Genomic DNA, 13,304 nt, shown 5'->3' on the forward strand with positions numbered 1-13,304 from the left:
TTGAGGTGTAATCCATACTGAAGGCTGTAGGCTTTGATCTTCATCAGTAAGTGCTTCAAGTCCTCTTTGCTTTCAGCAAGCAAGGTTGTGTCATTTACATATCGCAGTTTGTTAATGAGTCTTCCTCCAATCCTGATGCCCTGTTCTTCTTCATATAGTCCAGCTTCTCAGATTATTTGCTCAGCATACAGATTGAATCAGTACGGTGAAAGGATACAACCCTGACATTAACCATGCAGTATCCCCTTGTTCTGTTCGAATGACTCTGTCTTGATCTATGTACAGGTTCTGCATGAGCACAATTAGCATTCTGGAATTCCCATTCTTTGAAATGTCATCCATAATTTGTTATGATCCACACAGTTGAATGTCTTTGTATAGTCGATAAAACACAGGTAAATATCTTTCTGGTATTCTCTGCTTTCAGCCAAGATCCATCTGATATCAGCAATGATATCCTAGGTTCCATATCCTCTTCTGAATCCAGCTTGAATTTCTGGCTGTTCCCTGTTGATGTACTACTGCAACAGTTTTTTTAGTTATCTTCAGCAAAATTTTACTTGCATTTGATATTAATGGTATTGTTTGATAATTTCTGCATTCTGTTGAACCACCTTTCTTTGGAATAGGCACAAATATGGATCTCTCCTTGTCAGATGGCCAGGTAGCTGTCTTCCAAATTTCTTGGCATAGATGGGTGAGAGTGTCTAGTGTTGCATCCATTTGTTGAAACATCTCAATAGGTATTCTGTCAATTCCTGGGGCCCTGTTTTTCACCATTCCCTTCAGTGCAGCTTGGTCTTCCTTCAGTATCCTAGGTTATTGATCACATGCTACCTCCCGAAATGGTTGAACATTGACCAATTCTTTTTGGTATAGTGACTTTGTGTATTCCTTCCATCTTCTTTTGATGCTTCCTGCGTCATTCAGTATTTTACCCATACCTAATGAAATCCGATGCTGTTGAGTTGATCCTTAATCACAGCGACCCTATAGGGCAGAGTAGAACTGCCCCATAGGGTTTCCAGGGAGTGGCTGGTGGATTCAACTGGCAACCTTTTGGTTAGCAGCCGGGCTCTTAACCACTGCATCAACAGTGCTCCTAGAATTCTTCAATATTGCAAAGAATCCTTCAAAATTGTAACTCGAGGCTTGATTTTTTTTCTTCAGTTCTTTTAGCTTGTTCTTCCCTTTGGGCTTTCATTTCTTTCCTTTTTTAAAATTGAACTTTAGATGAAGGTTTACAGAACAAACTAGTTTCTCATCAAACAGTTAGTACACATATCATTCTATAACATTGGTTAACAACCCCACGACATGTCAACGCTCTCCCTTCTCAACCCTGGGTTCCCTTATTACCAGCTTTCCTGTTCCCTCCTACCTTCCAGTCCCTGCCCCAGACCTGGTGCGCCCCTTTAGTCTTGTTTTGTTCCTTGGGCCTGTTCAATTTTTGGCTGAAGGGTGAACCTCAGGAGTGGCCTCATTACTGAGCTGGAAGTGTGTCCGGGGTCCATTCTCTCAGGGTTTCTCCAGTCTCTGTCAGGCCAGCAAGTCTGGTCTTTCTTTTTGAGTTAGAATTTTGTTCTACATTTTTCTCCAGCTCTGTCCAGGACCCTCTATTGTGATCCCTGTCAGAGCAGTCAGTGGTGGTAACCAGGTACCATCTAGTTGTACTGGACTCAGTCTGGTGGAGGCCGTGGTAGAGGTGCTCCATTAGTCCTTTGGACTAATCTTTCCCTCTTGTCTTTAGTTATCTTCATTATTCCTTGCTCCTGAAGGGGTGGGAGCAGTGGAGTATTCTAGATGGCTGCTCACAGGCTTTTAAGACCCCAGACGCTACTCACCAAAGTAGTATGTAGAACATTTTCTTATAAACCCTTTTATGCCAATTGAGCTAGATGTTCCCTGAGACTATGGTGTTTTTCCATCCCTCTCCCCCGTCGTAACCATCAAAGATGTTTCTTTCTATATGTAAACCTTTCATCAATATTTACAGTAGTGGTCTCACACAATATTTGTCCTTTTGTGACTGACTTATTTCACTCAGCATAATTTCCTCCAGCTGTATCCATGTTATGAGATGCTTCACAGATTCATCGTTGTTTTTTAGCGTTGTGTAATACTCCATTTGTGTATGTACCACAGTTTATCTATTCATCTGTCAATGGGCATCTAGGTTGTTTCCATCTTTTTGCTATTGTGAACAATGCTGCAATGAACGTGAGTGTGCATATGTCTGTCCGTGTGACCACATTTTTTTCTCTAGGATATATTCCTAGGAGTGGGATTGCTGGATCATATATTTCTATTTTTAGCTTTCTAAAGAAGCCCCATACCGTTTTCCAAAATGGTTGTATCATTTTGCATTCCCACCAGCAGTGCATAAGAGTTCCAATCTCCCTACAGTCTCTTCAACATTTGTTATTTTCTGTTTTATTGATTTGTGCCAGTAATGCTGGGGTGAGATGGTATCTCATTGTGGTTTTGATTTACATTTCTCTAATGGCTAGAGATCCTGTGCAATTCCTCATGTGTCTGTTGGCTGCTTGAATATCTTCTTTGGTGAAGTGTCTGTTCGTTTCCTTTGCCCATTTTTTAATTGGATTATTTGTCTTTTTTATTGTAGAGGTGTTGGGTTTTCTTGTAGATTTTAGAGATTAGACCTTTGGCTGACTTGTAATAGCCAAATTTTTTTCCCCAGCCCCTAGGTTCTCTTTTTACTCTTTTGGTGAAATCTTTCAATGAACATAAGTGTTTAATTTTTAGAAGATCCCAGTTACCTAGCTTATCCTCTGGAGCTTGTGTGTTGTTGGTTGTGATTTGTATCCTGTTAATGCCATATGTTAGGGCCTCTGGCGTTGATCCTATTTTTTCTTCTATGAACTTCATGGTTTTTGTCTTTATATTTAGGTCTTTGATCCATTTTGAGTTAGTTTTTGAATATGGTGTGAGGTATGGGTCCTGTTTCATTTTTTTTTTTTGCAGACGGACATCCAGTTTTGCCAGCACCATTTGTTAAAAAAGGCTGTTTTTCCCCATTTGATGGACTTTGGGCCCTTGTCAAAGATCAGGTGACCACAGGTGGATGGATTTACATCTGGGTTCTCAATTCTGTTCCATTGGTCAACATATCGGTCATTGTACCAGTACCAGGCTGTTTTGACTACCGTAGCTGTATAGTAGGTTCTGAGATCAGGTATTGTAAGTCCTGCTACTTTATTCTTCTTCTTCATTAGTGCTTTACTTATCCAGGGCCTCTTCCCTTTCCATATAAAATTAATGATAATTTTTTCCATTTCTTTAAAGAATGTTGTTGGTATTTGGATCAGGATTGCATTGTATTTGTAAATCGCTTGGCTAGAACTGTCATTTTCACAATGTTGAGGCTACCTATCCATGAGTGTGGTATGTTTTTCCATTTATGTAGATCTCTTTTGGTTTCTTGCAATAGTGTTTTGCAGTTTTCTTTGTATAGGTCTTTTACATCCCTGGTTAGATTTTTTCCCGAGTATTTTATTTTTTTAGGGGCTATTATAAATGGTATTGTTTTCCTGATTTCATCATTCTTTTTATTGATGTATAGGAATCCAACTGATTTTGTTTCTTCATCTTGTATTCTGCTGCTCTACTGAATCTTGCTATTAGTTCCAGTAGTTTTCTCATGGAGTCTTTTGGATTTTCTTAGTATCATATCATCCACAAATAGGGACAGTTTAACTTCTTCATTACCAATCTGGATGCCCTTTATTTCTGTTTCTTGCCTTATTGCTCTAGCTAAGACTTCCAACACAATGTTAAATAGGAGTAGTGATAAAGGGCATCCTTGTCTTATTCCTGTTCTCAAGGGGAATGTTTCAGCCTGTCTCCACTGAGAATGTTAGTCATTGGTTTTGCATAGATGCCCTTCATTGTGTTGAGAAATTCCACTTCTATACCTATTTTATTGAGAGTTTTTATCAGGAATGGGTGTTGGACTTTGTCGAATGCCTTTTGTGCGTCAATTTAGATGATCATGTGATTATTTTCTATCTTTTTATTTATGTGGTGGATTACGTTGATTGATTCTCTAGTGCTGAGCCATCCTTGCATACCTGGTATGAATCCTACTTGGTCATGGTGTATTATTTTTTTTGATATGATGCTGAATTTTATTGGCTAAAATTTTGTTGAGAATTTTTGCATCTATATTCATGAGAGGTATTGGTCTGTTATATTATGTTTTTGTGGCATCTTTGCCTGGTTTTGGTATCAGGGTTATGTTGGCTTCATAAAATGAATATGGAAATATTGCTTCCTTTTCTACGTTCTGAAATAGTTTGAGTACTACTGGTGTAAGCTCTTCTCTGAATGTTTGGTAGAATTCTCCAGGGAAGTCATCTGGGCCAGAGCATTTTTTTTCTTGGGAGTTTTTTATTACCTTTTCGATCTCTTCTCTTGTTATGGGTCAGATTTCCAATGACATTTTTGTGTTAGTTTGGGGTTTTTTTTTTTTTTTTTTGGGTAGGTAGTGTGTCTCTAGAAATTTGCCCATTTTCCGTAGGTTTTCAAATTTGTTGGAGTATAGTTTTTCATAATACTCTGTTATAATCCTTTTTATTTCAGTTGGGTCTGTTGTAGTGTCCTCCATTTCATTTCTTATTTGGGTTATCTGCGTTCTTGTTTTTCTTTTGTCAATTTGGCTAGTGGTTTGTCAATTTTGTTGATCTTTTCAAAGAACTAACTTTTGGTTTTGTTGATTCTATTGTTTTTCCATTCTCTATTTCATTTATTTCTGCTGTGATCTTTATTATTTCCTTTCTTCTGGTGGCCATGGGCTTTTTTTTTTTTTTGCTGTTCTCTTTCTATTTGTTCAAGTTGTATAATTACTGTTTTGATTTGTCCCTTCTTTTTTGATGTGTGCATCTAGTGCTATAAATTGACCTCTGAGGACTGCCTTTGCTATGTCCCCAAGGTTTTGGTATGATGTGTTTTCATTCTCCTTTGCTTCTAGGAGCCATTTGATTCCATATTTGATTTCTTCTATTACCCAGTGGTTTTTAAGCAGCGTGTTATTCGGTTTCCATGCAACTGATTTTTTTTTTCCTACTCTTCCTGTTGTTAATTTCTACTTTGATTGCTTGTGGTCAGAGAAGATACTTCGTATTATCTCAATGTTTTGGATTTTGTTGGGGGTTGCTTTGTGGCCTAAGATGTGGTCTATTCTGGTGAATTTTCCATGTGTGTTGGAAAAGAATGTGTACTTTGCAGCTGTTGGGTGAAGTGTTCTATATATGTCTATGAGGTCAAGTTGGCTGATTGTGCTCTTTAGCTCTCCTGTGTCTTTGTTGAGTTTCTTTCTAGGTGTTCTGTCCTTTACTGAGAGTGGTGCGTTGAAGTCTACTATTATTGTGGAACTGTCAATTTCTCTTTTCATTGCCGTTAGAGTTTGTTTTATGTATTTTGGAGCCCTGTCATTGAGTACATAGATATTTACCTTGGTTAAGTCTTCCTGATGCATCATCCCTTTAATCATTATATAATGTCCTTTGGCTTTTATGATGGATTTTATTTTAAAGCCTATCTTATCTGAGGTTAGTATTTTCATGCCTGCTTTTTTTGGTAGTCACTTGCTTGATATTTTTTTTTCAATCCTTTGATTTTTAGTAAATTTACGTCTTTGTTTCTAAGGTGTGTCTTTTGTAGACAGCATATTGATGGATCCTGTTTTTTTATCCATTCTGTCACGGTGTCTCTTTATGGGTGCATTTAGGCCATTTACATTCAGTGTAATTATTAATAGGTGTGAGTTTATTGCTGTCATTTTGTAATTTTTTTTTTTTGTGGTGCTGACATTTTCTTTGTACCTCTTATTCTCCTGTGCTGATTTCCTTCTGTTTGTGAATTTATTTTTCATTTCTTTTGTTTTTGTAGATTTTGTTTTTATTGAAACTCTATATTTTTCTTCTTTATTTTGATGAGTAGGTTTGTTACCTTTCTTTGTGGTTACCTTGAAATTGACCCTTATCTTCCTAGGCTTGAGCCAGTCTATTATTACTTGGTATTGCCTTGCCTTCCTTTCCATTAGAAAGTTCTATACCTGTACCGTTTATTCCCTCTTTTATTGTTCTGATGTTGTTGTCATTTACAGATTCACCTCTCTGGTTCCCTGTTGCAATTCTTTTGGTTTTGGATAGTCCTTAAGAGTTCATTTCCTCCTGTCGTATCTGGCCGGTACAATCTCACGTCCTAGATACTGGCTGTGGTCTGCTGTTTGTTCTCAGGCCAAAGGACTGCCTTTAATAATTCTTGTAAGTTTGGTTTGGTTTTTACATATTCCCTTAATTTCTGTTTATGTGGGAATGTCCTAATTTCACCATCATATTTGAATGAAAGTTTTGCAGGATATATTATTCTTGGTTGGCAATTTTTCTCTTTCAAGGTTTTATATATGGTCATCCCATTACCTTCTTGCCTGCATGGTTTCTGCTGAATAATCAGAACTTCGTCTTATTGCTTCTCCTCTGTATGTGACTTTTTGTTTTTTTCAAGCTGCTCACCAGATTTTTTCTTTGTCTTTGGTTTTAGCGAATGTGATTATGCTATGCCTTGGTGCTTTTCTTTTGGGGTCTATCCTATATGCAGTTTGTTAAGCTTCTTGGATGGTCAGCTTTTCATCGTTCATGATATTAGGAAAGTTTCCTGTCAGCAATTCTTCAATGACCCTCTCTGTGTTTTCCGTGTTCTCTCCCTATTCTGGAACTCCTATTGCTCGTGAATTTTTGCTTTTGATTGTATCCCACATAATTCTCAGGGTTTCTTCATTTTTTTTCCTCTGATTTTTCCTGAAACAGAGTTGTATCCAAGTGTTTGTTTTCAATTTTGCTGATTCTGTCTTCCATTGTTTCAAACCTCCTTCCCAGCCCTTCTATGACACTGTCCATTTCTGAAATCTTGTTTATATTTTGAATTTCTAATTGTTGTTTTTGTATTATTTCTAGTTTTGAATTTATTTTCACATTTTGTTCCTGTGTTACTTTTCTGAATTCCTCCACTTTTTTGTCTGTATTTTCCGTGAATTTGTCTGCCTTTTCCATAAATGTGTCTATTTTTTCCTCATTTTTGTCCGCTTTTTGCTTCAACTCTTGGATTGCTCTGAATATTAGAGATCTGAATTCCCTGTTAGGTAGTTCTAGTGCCTTTTCTTCTACTGGAAAGTCATCTGGTGTTTTATTTTGGGTGCCTACTGGAACCATCCTGTCCTGTTTTTTTTTAAATATGTTTTGATATTTTCTGCTGTCTTTGGAACATTGAGTAGTTATTTTCTTTGTTTCTTGATTATAAATTTTTTTTTCCTGCTTTTTTGTTTCATTTGGTTATGTATGATCAAGTGGGATGTGCATTCTTTGTTGTTTGCTTGTCTGTAATGATACTTTTCACGTCCTTGTCCAGTGGGCAGGGCCAGTCTTTCAGAGATGGTGCAGCAGGGTCGGTCCAGCTGAAGGGAAGGGTCTGGGATGGGTTGCTTGTGGTACGTACTAGGGCCAACAGGGTGGGCCAGGAATCAGTGCCGGGCAAGTTCCAGCAGTCTGTGCCTGTGCTGCTTGGGGGCATAATGTTCAGTGCATGGTGCAAGTAGGTAGGAAAGAAGGAGGAGGTTGTGATATGTGGAGCGAATAGGGGTATGGGAAAGAAGAGAGAGAGGAGAGAGAAACAGGTGCCAAAAACAAAAAAGCAAAGAAAGAAAGAAAAAAAAAAAAAGAGTGAGCTAAGGGACCTTACTGTTGGAGTGGAGAGATGAGAAACTGAGAAATGGAGAAAAGCAAAAAGGAAAAAAAAAAAACAAGAATGGAAAAAAAAGAAAAAAGAACTAGATAAAAATTTGGAAAAGAAAAGCCCCCAGAAGCCCTGGAATCCCACTGGTGGGGCTGCTAAGACCAGGGAAGTGGCTCCCAGGCTGCCCACTCTAGCCTGGCTAGAAGGGGTATAGATGTCACAGAGCACCAGGTATTCAGGAGTCAGAAAAAGAAGATAAGTAGGTATAGAGAGATGAGACCTGAGAAATGAAGAAAGACAGAAAAGGAGAAAGAGAGAGAAAAGAAGAAGAAAAAAAGAAATGTCCCCAGGGATCCCACCTACACAGCTGTGCAGATTTGGGGAGTGGCCCCTAGGCCCTACCAGTGCAGCCTGGCTAGAAGGGGCTCCCAAGCTGTGAAAAGAAAAAGAAAACGAACAAAGCAAAACAAAACAGGAACAAGCAAAACAAGGAAAAAGCCCCAGGGACCCCACCAGGGTGGTGTCAGGGGCAGGGGAGTAGTTTCTCTTTCAAGAAGAAGCAAAGATGGCACAGGGAGCCAGGTGCTCCAGAGAAAGGAGGCGGAGGTGGTAGAAGGCACAGAAGAAACAGAAAGAACCAACACCAGCTCAGAGGCCCAGCCAGTGTGGGCAGGGTGGATACCAGCAGCCTGAGGCCATAGCACTTGCCTCCCGGCCAAGAGACTGTGGCTGGCGAAGGAGGGGGGCGGCGGGGAGGGGAGGCTAGAAAATTGTATATGGCTCATTACCAGGTGCTCCGTCTCCTGCTGGGAACTTCCTGAAGCTGCTTTCCCATACTTCTTGTCCACTAATCTCCGATGTAGGTGGGGCAAATCAAAGTGGCAGGGACGCTGCAATTCCCCGTCGGTGGAACTACCGCAGCCAGGTAGGAAGCTCGTAGGTAGAGCAGCAGGGAGAGAATGGGGGATGGGAAAGCATGTATTGCTGGTTACTGGGTGCTCTGTCTCCTGCTGGGAGCTCCACGAAGCTGCTTTCCCATGTTCATTGTCTGCCGATCCCCGACAGGAGTCCAAGCTGGTGGATCCATCCCGAGTTAGCTGATGGGGCCCACCGCATGTATCTCTCCTCCCTCTCTGTCCTATGTGCTTGGAATTCTTTATTTCTTCATTTGGCACTTCAGGTTCCAGGAATGACGTTTGTCTCTGTTTTACTTAGTTTTTCGGGCCTTTTCTATGGAGGGACAGTGTGGTGCTTCTGTCTATGGCACCGTGTTGGCTGGAAGTCCTTTTTGGTTTTCTAACTCCAGGTCTTTGCACATTTTATCATAATCCTTTACTTTGTCTTCATGAACTTTTCTTTGACATCTTTTGTTTAGTTCTTTTATGTGATTATTTCTCCCTTTTGTTTTAGCTCCTCTAAGCTTGAGAGGAAGTTTCAGAGTCTTCTCTGACATTCGTTTTGGTCTTTTCTTTTTTCCTGCCTTTTTAATGACCTTTTGCTTTCCTCTTGTCCTTGAGGTCATCCTACAACTCATCTCGTCTTTGGTCATTAGTGTTCAATGCTTCATCTATTCTTGAGATGGTCTCTAATTTCCGGTGGAATATACTGAAGGTTGCACTTTGGCTCCAGTAGACTTGTTCTAATTTCCTTCAGCTTCAACTTGAACTTGCATATGAGCAATCGGTGGTCAGTTCTGCAGTCAGTCCCTGTCCTTGTGAATGGTGATACTGAGTTTCTCCATCGTCTCTTTCCACAGATGTATTCAGTTTTATTCCTGTGCATTCCATCTGGTAAGGCCCATATGTATAGTAGCTGTTTATGTTGAAAAAAAGGTATTTGCCATGAAGTCGTTGGTCTCACAAAATTCTATCATGCATTTTGTTATGGTAACATCTCACTTCCAACTACCAAATATTGGTATTAGTTATCTCTGGGTGCATAATAAATTATCCAAAAACTTAGCTGGTGAAAACAACAATAAATATTATCTCGTTCAGTTTCTGTGGGTCAGAAATTTAATAGTGACTTTTCTGGGTAGATAGGGCTCAAAGTCTCTCATGAAGTTACAGTTAAGATATCAAGTAGGACTACAGTCATCTGAAGTCACCTGGGGCTGTAAGATCCCCTTTCAAAATGATTCACTTACATGGTGCTTGTCAGTAGAAGGCCTCAGTTACTCTTCATAGGCTACTTGAATGTCCTTACAAGATGGGGCTGGCTTCCCTCAGAGTGAGCAGTCTGAGGGAGAACAAAGTAGAAGCCTTAATATTTCTTGGGACCTGGCCTCATAGGTTACACATTGCCATTTCTGCAATATCCTATTGATTTCATGAATCAGCTTTATTCACTGTAGCAGATTACTACTCAAGTATGTGAATACCAGGAGTCAGGGATCCTTGGGGGCCATCTTGGTTGCTAGTTACCACACTTACCAAAGGAATCGAGATGATATTCAAACAGAGCCAAGGGAGGCAGAGCATAGTGTTTGGATTATGGACTGTGGTTATAAAACTGGGGGGAAAAGATATGGAGAGTCCTTAGAAGATTCAGATGCTAACAGACACTTCACCAGTGGTACAAGATTTCCAGAGGGAATTTGGACAGGACACATTTGGAGCTGTTTGTTACTCTTCTTGATTTATGGCTCAGAATACTTTTTTGTTGATGTTGGTGCTGGATCCTTTTCATTCTTCTCTTGTTGGACCTTGGCAATTTGCTTTTGTATACTTTTCCTTTTCTTTGTTTGAAAATGTGCCTAATTGTCAAAGAATTCCAGTACTTCTTTTAAAAATAGTAGACTTTCTTATTGTGCCAATGTTTAACTAACTGGTTGCAAGCTTCTCTTGTTCCTGGGTACTGTCTTTCTTTACTAAAAATGCCGTGACCCAAGTAAATGTTCTAATTGTTTATCTCTAAACATTCTAAATGTTTATCTCCAGTCTTTTTCACTACTTCTCTCCTGGGCTAATATGAGCTCTTTTAAGATATGAGTCTTTTCTTTTTGTATAATCAATGCTTTTTACAGACTTAGCACGTAGTAGGTACTCGATCATTGTATGTCGCTGAAATATATTCATTTGAATGCCAGAGGTCACTAAATATAAAAATGTATTCTGTGTTTTATCCCCTTTGCTGCCTACGGAGCCAATGAAGCACTTAAAATAGCTTATTTTTAATTGCTTCAAACTTAGACCTTTATATTTTTCTCTTTTCAGCTAACATTGTTAACTGAAAATGTGCTTATTTTACATACTATAAGAGGATTATTTCAACGAGTACTAATATTTGTCCCTGCCCCCACTCCCCCTTGTCTTTGGGAAAGTTCTTGATTTCTTTCCATCCCTTTCAGACTTAGTGGTGTGCATAATGGGTAGGTGAATGGAGGTGAATATTGATAGAGCTGTGTAAGGGGTACAGTTAGGATGGTAGTTTTTATATCCCTAACTTCCCCTTCTTTTTTTGAGGAGAGTGTAAAAAAGATACTAATTACTTTTACTTGTAACAAAAGAGTGAAAACCTAAGTTAGCTCAAGGAAAAAACTGAAATTATTAATAGTATACAATAGAACTCATGGATGAAAAAGCAGTCAGATTTATGGTAAAGAATGGAAACAGGTCCTGGGAAACTGACAGGCACACCTCCCTTTCTGAGTGTCTGCTTCAGTCTTCTCTGTTTATAGATTGGTTTCCTCTTCAATTCCCATACATTGCAATGTATGGCCACTGAGTTAGTTGAGTCCTTCATGAAACAGACACTGAGGTGGAGTTAGGAGTATAATAAGTTTATTGGGGTATAATGTCTGTGAAAGATAAAAGGAAGAAGATAGATTGGACAGGGAAAGCCTACACATCATGAGGTAGATCTGACACCTATTAAAGAAAGTAGGGAGGAAGCGGGATTAGACAAGGAGACCGTCAGACTGTGATGTGGATGTGCCAAAATCCAGACCAGCCCAATGGGGAACTGCAGAGCAAAGATTATCCTTTAGAGGTGTTCCATGTTGGATGGGAATGTCTAGACTCCAATACCCCTGCAAAGCTTAGACATTAGCTGGGTTTGCCTGGGAAAAGTGTGGCTTCAGCTCAAATGCTGAGGCAGATTCTGGGGGCACTAATAGCTGGGACTGTGGTCTAACTCCACTCTGCATCTGATACCATCTTTCTTAAAGGGAGAACTGAGCAGAACACCTCCATGGCTGCTACAACCCGTCAAGAACTAAAAAAGTATCTTTGTTGTGAGCATTTATGTATAGAGTTTACTTGTGCTAGAAATTGCGTGCATCTGTCCCGCGTATTACCAAGGAAGAATTCTGGCCCAAGAGGGTAGGTTTGTGTTTAAAAAAATGCCCCCTGGGGCCCATCGCTATGGTTAAGAAGATGGGTTTGGGGCAGGCTGGGCATTTTCTCCAAAAGATATTGTCTTTGTTCTGCAGGATAAAATTCAAATGTCGAAGGTCACCATGTATAGCAATGTTGTTGTTGTTGTTGTTAGGTGCTGTCGAGTTGGTTCTGACTCATAGTGACCCTATGCAAAACAGAACGAAACACTGCCCGGTCCTGAGCCATCCTTACAATCGTTGTTATGCTTGAGCTCATTGTTGCAGCCACTGTGTCAATCCACCTCGTTAAGGGTCTTCCTCTTTTCCGATGACCCTATACTCTGCCAAGCATGATGTCCTTCTCCAGGGACTAATCCCTCCTGATAACATGTCCAATGTATGTAAGACCCAGTTTCTCCATCCTTGCTTCTAAGGAGCATTCTAGTTGTACTTCCTCTAAGACAGATTTGTTCGTTCTTTTGGCAGTCCATGGTATATTCAAAACTTTTCACCAACACCACAATTCAAGGGCGTCAATTCTTCAGTCTTCCTTATTCATTGTCCAGCTTTCACATGCATATGATGCGATTGAAAATACCATGGCTTGGGTCAGGCACACCTTAGTCTTCAAGGGGACATCTTTGCTCTTCAACACTTTAAAGAGGTCCTTTGCAGCAGATTTACCCAGTGCAATGCGTCTTTTGATTTCTTAACTGCTGCTTCCATGGCTGTTGATTGTGGATCCAAGTAAAATGAAATCTTTGACAACTTCAATCTTTTCTCCATTTATCATGATGTTGTTGCTCATTGGTCCAGTTGTGAGGATTTTTTTTTTCTTTATGTTGAAGTGTAATCCATATCGAAGGCTGTGGTCTCTGATCCTCATTATTAAGTGCTTCAAGTCCTCTTGACTTTCAGCAAGCAAGGTTGTGTCACCTGCATAACGCAGGTTGTTAATGAGTCTTCCTCCAATCCTGATGCCCCGTTCTTCTTCCTATAGTCCAGCTTCTCGTATTATTTGCTCAGCATATAGATTGAATAGGTATGGTGAAAGAATACAACCCTGACGCACACCTTTCCTGACTTTAAACCAATCAGTATCCCCTTGTTCTGTCCGAACAATTGCTGTTGATCTGTGTAAAGGTTCCTCATGAGCACAATTAAATGTTCTGGAATTCCCATTCTTTGCAATGTTATCCATAATTTGTTATGAACCACGCAGTCAAATGTCTTT

This window comes from Elephas maximus, chromosome 2 (genome assembly GCF_024166365.1).
Source record: "Elephas maximus indicus isolate mEleMax1 chromosome 2, mEleMax1 primary haplotype, whole genome shotgun sequence".
Taxonomy (NCBI): domain Eukaryota; kingdom Metazoa; phylum Chordata; class Mammalia; order Proboscidea; family Elephantidae; genus Elephas; species Elephas maximus.